The following is a 9,632-nucleotide window of genomic DNA, read 5'->3' on the forward strand; positions in this document are numbered from 1 at the left end:
GGGGAAATTCTGGGTTGATGAAGATGTTGGGGTGCCAGAGGATGGCACATGTGGAAAGGGTGTGGAAACTCTGCACCCATTTCCCTGTGCCCCATCCTAGGCATCTCTGCCATGTGGCTTTCTGAGAAGTATTCTTTTATAAACAAACTGGTAATCTATTTACCAGTAATAACTAGTAAAACTAGTAAACTATTTTTCTGATTTTTGTGAGCCTCTCCAGCAAATTATCGAAGCCAAGGAGATCACTGTGGAAACCTGGGAACCTCTGATTTGTAGCCAGTAGGTCAGAAGCCAGAAAAGGCAATGGTAACCCACTCCAGTTCTCTTGCCTGGAAAATCCTATGGATGGAGGAGCCTGATAGGCTGCAGTCCATGGGGTTGCTAAGAGTCAGACATGACTGAGCGACTTCACTTTCACTTTTCACTTTCATGCATTGGAGAAGGAAATGGCAACCCACTCCAGTGTTCTTGCCTGGAGAATCCCAGGGACAGGGGAGCCTGGTGGGCTGCAGTCTATGGGGTCGCACAGAGTCGGACACGACTGAAGCGACTTAGCAGCAGCAGCAGCAGGTCAGAAGCACAGGTGACAACCTGGACCTGCGACTGACACCTGAAGTAGGGGAGGGTGGAGCAAGTCTTCTGGGACTGGCCCTTAACCTGCAGGGTCTGCCCTAACACTGGGTAGAGAGTGTCAGAATTGAATGAATTATGATAAAAGGACACCAGTTAACATCCAGAGAGAACTGGAGAATTGCTTGGTGTGAGAACTACACCCCTCACCCCCCCACACACATATTTGGTGACAAGAAGTGAAATATTAAGAGTAACAGAGGGAGAAAAAAGATTTTTTTCATTTGTTGGTATATAAAGGAAGGAAAGTTATAACCAACCTAGACAGCATATTAAAAAGCAGAGACATTACTTAGCCAACAAAGGTCCATCTAGTCAAGGCTATGGTTTTTCCAGTGGTCATGTATGGATGTGAGAGTTGGACTGTGAAGAAAGCTGAGCGCCGAAGAATAGATCCTTTTGAACTGTGGTGCTGGAGAAGACTCTTGAGAGTCCCTTGGACTGCAAGGAGATCCAACCAGTCCATTCTAAAGGAGATCAGTCCTGGGTGTTCATTGGAAGGACTGATGCTAAAGCTGAAACTCCAGTACTTTGGCCACCTCATGCGAAGAGTTGACTCATTGGAAAAGACTCTGATGCTGGAAGGGATTGGGGGCAGGAGGAGAAGGGGACGACAGAGGATGAGATGGCTGGATGGCATCACTGACTTGATGGATATGAGTTTGAGTGAACTCCGGGAGTTGGTGATGGACAGGGAGGCCTGGCATGCTGCGATTCATGGAGTCCCAAAGAGTCGGACATGACTGAGTGACTGAACTGAACTAAACTGAACTGAAAGGAAACAAAGGCTTCCCAGATGGCTCTAGTGGTAAAGAACCCACCTGTCAATGCAGGAGACATAAGAGATGCAGGTTCAATCCCTGGTTTGGGACGATCCCCTGCCAGAGCGCATGGCAACGCACTTCAGTATTCTTGCCTAGAGAATCCCACGGACAGGAGCCTGGCAGGCTATGGTCCATAGGGTCATAAAGAGCTGGATATAACTGAAGCGACTTAGCACACACGCAGAGGAAACAGAGTTTTTCCCATTCACTCACCTTCAGTGTTCATGGTCCCCTGTGCACTGCCTGTGTCAAAGGGGCTTTAAGTTCCCCCTGCACCCACCCACATCTCTGATGCTCACAGAGAGGGCTGATCCTAGAGAGCTTATCCAACACCAAACTACCCTGTTGTATTGTCTTGCCTGGTCAATAAATAGAGCCAACATTCAGCATTTCATAGAACATATTATAAAGAAACAAATTCTTCTTTGAAATACAGACATAAGCAAAAACTAAGAATCCTTGGCCATGAATAGTAACAAATGGTTTGAAGCAAGAAGTTAATGTCCCAGGGACTTTCCTGACAATCCAGTGGTTAAAGACTTCACCCTTCCATTGCACAGGGGGAGGGGGAGGGGGGTTGGGGAATGGGTTGGATCCCTGGTCCAGACACCAGGGGCCAGACACCAGACACTCCCTTGTCCGGGAACTAAGATCCCACATGCCATGCAGTGTGGGGAAAAAAAAAACAGGTAAAACACCCTGGAGCAAACTACATCAGGTAGGACAATCTCAGTGTGGGCCCCAAAGTTGGACATGGAGGAATCCTGAGGGCAAGAAATTAATCTCTTGGCCACATTAGTTACACATTTTTACCAGCTTCTAAGTGAGGAGAAACTGAGGGCAAAGATCAGAACCTTCTGGCCAGTATCTATAATTCAGTGTCCATGGGAATCTAGAGTAAATGGATTGTGGTTCTCATTCCGCAGTTTGTGCTCCTCCTTTTCAACTAATCCTTTTAGTGTCTACACACAGTTCCACATAATCTCAAGATTTCGCTATAGATAATACAGAGCTGGGTGAATCTTATTGGACTGTTCAAGTCAAAGTCTAGTGCATACATTGGTTAAAATTAAGATAAGTAGATGCTTTTTCAGGCTCCTGCTTTAATGAGATTCTGAGTGTGCCTTACGGTACAGGCATCTCACGATACACACCCGTGTGCATGTGCTAACCTGCGTCTGTACCCATATCCCCACCAGCAGTGTCCTGTCTTCACTGTGCCGCTATTGCACTTACATGCCCATCAACACTTTTGCAGGGTCACCATCTTCAGTGGGCTAAAATCGCTAAGCTGAGACCCTCGGTATGTCCTGATTTTCATTTCCTTCTCAGAGAAATACAAGATCCCAGGGTGCAAGGCCATTCCTTGCCGCAGCTTCCTTCTTCCTCTTTGTTCAGATCAACAGTCTGAGTCATCCCTGGAGTCATCTTTGACTTTTATCTTTCTCTAATATCACACACGCAATCCATCAGAATAATCCTGTCGGTTTGCCTTTGAAATATATTCAGATTCCACCCATTTTTAACTCTTTCCATCATGACCACTAACCACCATGATCTGGGCTACCATCATCCCTCAGCTGGATTATTGCAAAACCTCATCTCCCTGCCCTTACCCTTGCCCTGCCCAGCAGTGTGTCCCTTTCATAACTCAAGTTGGATCATGTCCACTCAGAACCCTTCAATAGCTGCCTGTGTCACTTGGAATAAATCCAAAATCTTTACCATGCCATTCGTAATCTGGCTTCCAGCTACATCTCAGACCTACTCCTTTCACCCTCACTTAAGCCACACTGGATGCTGGGCTGGTCCTAAAACACACCAGACACTCTTGCTTCAGGGTCTTTGTGTTTTTAACTCCTCTGCCTGGACCATTTCTCCCCAGATACACTCATAGCTCATTTCCTCACTTTCTCCAGATCTCTGTTCAAATTCACTTTTCTCTGGAAGATCTCTGAAGACACTTCCCTTAGATCTCTCACACACACACACACACACACACACACACTTTCCATGCAACCATTCTGTATCTCCTTACTCTGATTGATTTTTCTTTTTGGCATGTAGCACAGCACCGTCCCAAGAATTATTTATCATTGGTCTTCCTGCACAAGAGTGTAAGCTCCATGAGAGTGGGGACTTTATTGTCTTCAGTGCTGGACCCCAGATCCTGGGATAGTGCCTGACATGAAGGCTCTTGAGTAAAGTGTGTGAAAGTGAATGAATGAATTAATCGTAGGCAGTGTCTGCTCATGTTCACCTAAGCGTCTCAGGAGAGAAAGCTTTTGTGGGGATTTCCTCCCAACCCTCTGAAGGGAAGCTGTCAAGGAGGGTGCTGTCTGGCTCTACTTTTGACCTCACTGCAGCTGGCAGCTGTCCCATGAAAGGGCATTTGAGATGAGGGAGGGCTGTGAGATGTTTATGCCACTCTTCAGGAGTGCAGGCGCTGTGAAACAGAGCCATCTAAACCTGTCTGACAGGAGCGACACCAGGATTCGGCCCAGACTTGTCAAAATTCTGCCCACGCTAGAGAATCTTGCTGGCTTCCCAAGTCCCGATTCTGTCCATGCCAAGTGAAACTTGAGGAGAGGGCACTGTGATGGTCCCAGAGTTCTTGCAAAGGGCCAGGGACCAGGGACTGAGACAATGAGGGGACAAGACCTTATCCCAACACACAAAGATAGAAGCTGCAACCTAGTTTTGCCAGGAAATCGGCAGCAGCAGGCGAGTAGAGTCTAACTTTCAGAGTCACCCATTCACTGGGCAAATATTTCCTGAGGATATGCTATGTGCGAAGCACAATTTTAGGCCTTAGAGCAGACGCCCCCAACCTCCAGGATCTAATGCCTGACGATCTGAGGTGGAGCTGATGTAATAATAGGGGCTTCCCTGGTGGCTCAGAAAGTAAACAAACAAACAAACAAACAAACAATAAAACCTGCCTGCAATGCAGGAGACCAGGGTTTGATCCCTAGGTTGGGAGTATCCCCTAAGAAGGGATGGCTACCCATTCCAGTATTCTTACTTGGAGAATTCCATGGACAGAGGAGCCTGGAGGGCTGTAGTCCATGCACTTGAATCATCCCCAAGCCATCCCCACCCCACCCCATCCATGGAAAAATTGTCTTCCATGAAACCGGTCCCTGGTGCCAACAAGTTGGGGGACCATTGCCTTGGAGGATTGTTCTAGGAGCTGAAGATTCTGGGATATGGACTACAGGGAGGGACCCAAGTTGGCTCAGGAGAGTTCCCAGACCCCCTTCATGTTTCAGACCCCCTTGGTCTCCCTTTTCTCTGTGAAGGAAGCAGCTGAGGTATCATGGCTGCCTCCCCTCCTCCAGGAGGGATCGGCACTGACTGGGTCAATGAGGCTCTGCTGACCCAAGGAGGCACCACGCAGCCTCTGGAGGTTCGTACCAGTGCTCCTTACCAGGAGGACCCCTCAGCCCCTCTCCCTAACTGCTGCTCACCCTCTGAATGCCGGAGGGTCGGCTCCATCACCTGCTGCCCTGTGTGTTGTACCCAGAGCTCCACCTGCTGACAGACTCTCCCCTCGCTGCCCTGGAGTCTGGCCTGGGCATTGGCTTTGTGGTTTGCTGGCTTCCCTCGTAGCTCAGTCGGTAAAGAGTCTGACTGCAATGCAGGAGACCTGGGTTTCGATCCCTGGGTTGGAAAGATCCCCTGGAGAAGGAAATGGCAACCCACTCCAGTATTCTTGCCTGGAGAATCCCATGGACAGATTCTCATGGACAGAATGCCATGGCAGGCTACAGTCGATGAGGTTGCAAGAGTCGGACATGACTGAGCGACTAAACTTGCATGCATATGCCTGGTGGGGACACAGACAATGGAACAAGGTGTGTTTCTTCAGGGCAGGGGGTTTAGGAGTGCTGGTCATGGGTGAAGATATCTCAGGAGCCTTCTCCAGTCAATGGTGTTGAGAGTATAGAATGGTGCCTAGCTGCTGACACCCAGAACTCAGGCCTGGAAGGCAGTGGGAGACCCACTGAGTCTCCAGAAGGGCGTGACCACCCTGAGGTATCACAGGCTGGCCTCACTCATTCACCATCAGGCACGGGGCCTCAGGGTCAGCCCTGACTTCTGTAGGACTTTGGGAGTGAGAGCATTTGTGTGGTAACTATCTTCTCCCTGGTAGCGAGAGGAGGTGTAAACACTTGGGTGGATGTCTGAAATCGGATGGTGAGGCTAAGAACATGCCATGACTGATGGGATCTGGTTTCCAGAATATGGCACTGCCTGCCAGGCCCATGCAACCCATCCTGAGTTCTGGCAATGACTGGCCCAGTAAGTCTGAGGCTGTCCTCACAAGGAGAACAATGGCATTACTTTGGGTCATCTCTGGGGAGGCTTCCAGCCCTGCTATTCTCTGACTTCAGAGAGGAGAGAGGCATCTACTGGACTTTTGGCCTTTTCTCTGTAAGAACACTCTGAGCTCTGGGCACAGCACTTTGTTTTTTGTAAGCCATATTTATATATGATTCTTCGGCAAGAACCCAGATCCATGGCAGACCTGGCCAGAGGTTGGCATTTGCAGAAGCTGGGCACTGAGGATATGCCTGAACCTCAGTGCTCCAAGTGGGGGAAGCTAGTGAGTGATAGGAAGGGTAAACCACAGACAATAAGGCATTCCAGAGGGTCTCAAAATACCCGAAGGGAGGCTTGCCCAAAGGGCTTCCACGTCAGAGAGAGGGAGGGAGGCAGGAGGTAGAGGAAGATCTCATGATTGTTAAAAATTAGTTTTGTTTTGTTTTTTAGCAACCTCTCATGGCAACCAGATGTTGCTGAAGTCTAAGCATTTGAGTGAAACAAGTAGGGTTGCTCCAGGGCTGGGGTGGTAAAGCATTTCACAAAATCAGGGATGTTTGTACCTGGAACCCAGCTCCTCCAACACCTCAGGCAGCAGCTTTGGACATGGGAGAACATTCTTGGGAGCTGTGGCCTTTGCACAAGGGGCGCTGGTACTGAGGCCAGGGAGAGGTACCCTCGCTGCAGGTGTAGGTGGGGACAGGATCCCTGGGGAATTCTACTCCACTGGGGAGTCTCCGTGGCACTTTACCTATTCACCAAACTTCTTCATTACACAAGACAGGGACTGTTTGTCATTGTGCTCCAGTAATGCCCATTGGGGAGCACTTCCTCATTTACTCCACGCTCTCTGGACACCACCGTCTGGACCACAAGCAGCAGATGACTTCACTTAACTTGCCTACAGGTGACTCCAGAGCTCTGCAGACTCGACTTACGTGAATTAAGGATTCTTTAACTAAAAATTGTACCTGAAGTACTTTTTAAAATTATTATCTGAGACAATTGAAAATAACCATAACTCACCCAGTACATCAGGAGTCAATTATACAATGGTCACCAATTCTGTAGAACTGAGCTGTCTGCTGTGGTTGCCACTAGCCACATGGGCCTATTTAAATATTTTCATGAATGAAAGTTAAATTAAATAAAAAAATACAGATCCTCAGCTGCACCAGTCACATTTCAAGTGCTCATTAGCTACGTGTTCCTAGTGCTGCTGTATTAGTACAGACAGAGAACATTTCCACCATGGCAGAGAAAATTTATTACCACTCTGTTCTAGAATCCTCCAACCTCTGAAATGGCTGAAACCCTTATTCAGGTGTGACTGATGAAAACATCCCTTTCCAGTCCTGTCCATATCTTCCTCATCACCGATTCTGTAGCTTTCTCACCTGCAACCCTCATCCCATGCCGTCTGACCCGGAAGGAGTGCCTCCTAATATCTTTGCTGATTTGCCCTTACAAAGAACTCCGTCCTTCCATCTGCGATTGTTTGGAGTTTACATTTTAAGTTCAAAATCCTCTTCAATGAGCTCTTCACCAATGGCATTATAGAGAGTGAATCCTGGGAGCTTGCATGAAAACCTCTCCTTTCTGGAACTTGGCTGAGATGTCTTGGGAACCTGTGTGCTGAGTTTACACAAGTCTGAGTCAGTGAGGTGCCAGACACAGAGCCTAGAGCAGGAACCAGAGTCTTCAGAGTTACCTGCTTATCTCTGATTCAAACGCCCTTGGGCTGATGTGGTCGTTAACTCTTGCAGGTGGTTCAAATCATCTGCTTCTGATCAACCCAAGGCAGCTTCTACTGAAGTCCTGGGATGGGGAAGAGAAATCAAAGTGAGAAAGTGGCAGACAAGAGCCTGGGGGTGGGACCCTGGGGAGGAATGGAAATTGGCCTGCAGCAGCGCTCCTGATCAGCTCTGGCACCTTCATGTGTCCGCATTTGTGTTGACCCCACGGACAGCTGTGGGGCCAGCCCCATGGTCTGAGCCATCTGTGGTCTCCTGGTCATGCCGGGCGCTGTGTGCTGTGCTGAGCTAGGCACCCAGGTTCCTGAGTCCAGGGGTCAGAGGTGATGTCCTTTTACACCTCCCCCATCCATGGCTCCATGTCTGCCTTTCTGTCACCTACACGCTGGCACTGCCATGTGTGCACTCTGCTGAGTATGCACAGCCCTTTAACTCTGCCTGCACCTTATAGCCCCAGGCCCTGGGCAGGACATATGATACTTGTCTGCCTCTCACCTGTGCTGAGGCCATTCTCATGCTGTTTGGGCTCAACACTCAGTGCTGAGCTGTCCCACCACAAGAAGTCCTCCTCATCCACTTAAGCTCCAACATGGACCTTCACCTTACTCTACTCGGGCTGTGAGACCCTTTGCAAGCCAGTTGTTCCCCATGTGGCTCCTTCCTTAGGTTCCAACCTCCCAGGACTAGTCACTTTTGGCCTTAGTTCAGGCTGCTGTAACAAAGTGCTGAGAAATGCAATATTTCCTGCCATATTGGTAAACAGGTTATCACAGTCATCAGTGATTGTGGCCCTCCAATGTAAGCACCTATCAGGCAAAGAGCTGACTCATTGGAAAAGACCCTGATACTGGGAAAGATTGAAGGCGGGAGGAGAAGGGGACAACAGAGGATGAGATGGTTGGATGGCATCACCAACTCGATGGACGTGAGTTTGAGTAAACTCCAGGAGTTGGTGATGGACAGGGAGGCCTGGCGTGCTGCAGTCCATGGAGTCACAAAGAGTCGGACATGACTGAGCAACTGAACTGAACTGAATGTAAGCCAGTGAGCCCTGAGGACACTCAAGAAGGAACAGAATACTTGCTATCTAGCAGCCATCATCAGAGAAGGCAATGGCACCCCACTCCAGTACTCTTGCCTGGAAAATCCCATGGACGGAGGAGCCTGGAAGGCTGCAGTCCATGGGGTCACTGAGGGTCGGACACAACTGAGCGACTTCACTTTCACTTTTCACTTTCATGCATTGGAGAAGGAAATGGCAACCCACTCCAGTGTTCTTGCCTGGAGAATCCCAGGGACGGGGAGCCTGGTGGGCTGCCGTCTATGGGGCCCCACAGAGTCAGACACGACTGAAGTGACTTGGCAGCAGCAGCAGCCATAAGATTATAATAACTCCCTATGGTGAGCCCTGAGGAAACTCAGGATATGAAAACACAGGATCCTGGCCTCAGACAGGTGAAATGCATATCAGAGGCATGATTTCAGTGAGCCCAAACTCTTGCATCTTTTCCCATACATACAAAGCACTAATTTCCTTAACCTGGAATATCCCATTTTCTTTAATTAGCTATAATCTTTTGATATTCAGACTACCTGCCCTTTGTTGCAAAACTTCTAAATAACCTAGGTCCCCCCTTCACCTCCTCAGAGCAGTTTTCTCAGGGTTGCTTGAGATACTCCTTCCTGGGCTAAAGTCCTAAAAATTTCCACTGAATACAATATAACTCTCAACTTTTAGGTTGTGAATATTTTTTTTGAAATCCACAGTGCCTTGGACTGGGTGGCATGTAAACAACAGACACAAGTTTCTCATAGTTCTGGAAACTGGATGTCTGAGACCAGAGTACCAGCAGAGTTGGTTCTGATGAGGACCTTCTTCCAGATTGCAGACTGCCTGCTTCTCACTGTGTCATGGAAACAAAGGGAGGGAGCTCTTTGGAATCCCTTTTATTTTCAAGGGCACTAACCCCACGCATGAAGGCTTCACCCTCATGACCTAATCACCTCCCAAAGCTCCAGCTCCTAATACCATCACGTTGCGAGTGGGATTTCAACATATGAATTTGGGAGGACACATTCTGTCCACTGCACTCTTCCA

The sequence above is a fragment of the Bos grunniens genome, chromosome 11, assembly GCF_055505025.1.
Source record: "Bos grunniens cultivar Pamir isolate PY7600 chromosome 11, Bosgru_T2T1.0, whole genome shotgun sequence".
Taxonomy (NCBI): Eukaryota; Metazoa; Chordata; class Mammalia; order Artiodactyla; family Bovidae; genus Bos; species Bos grunniens.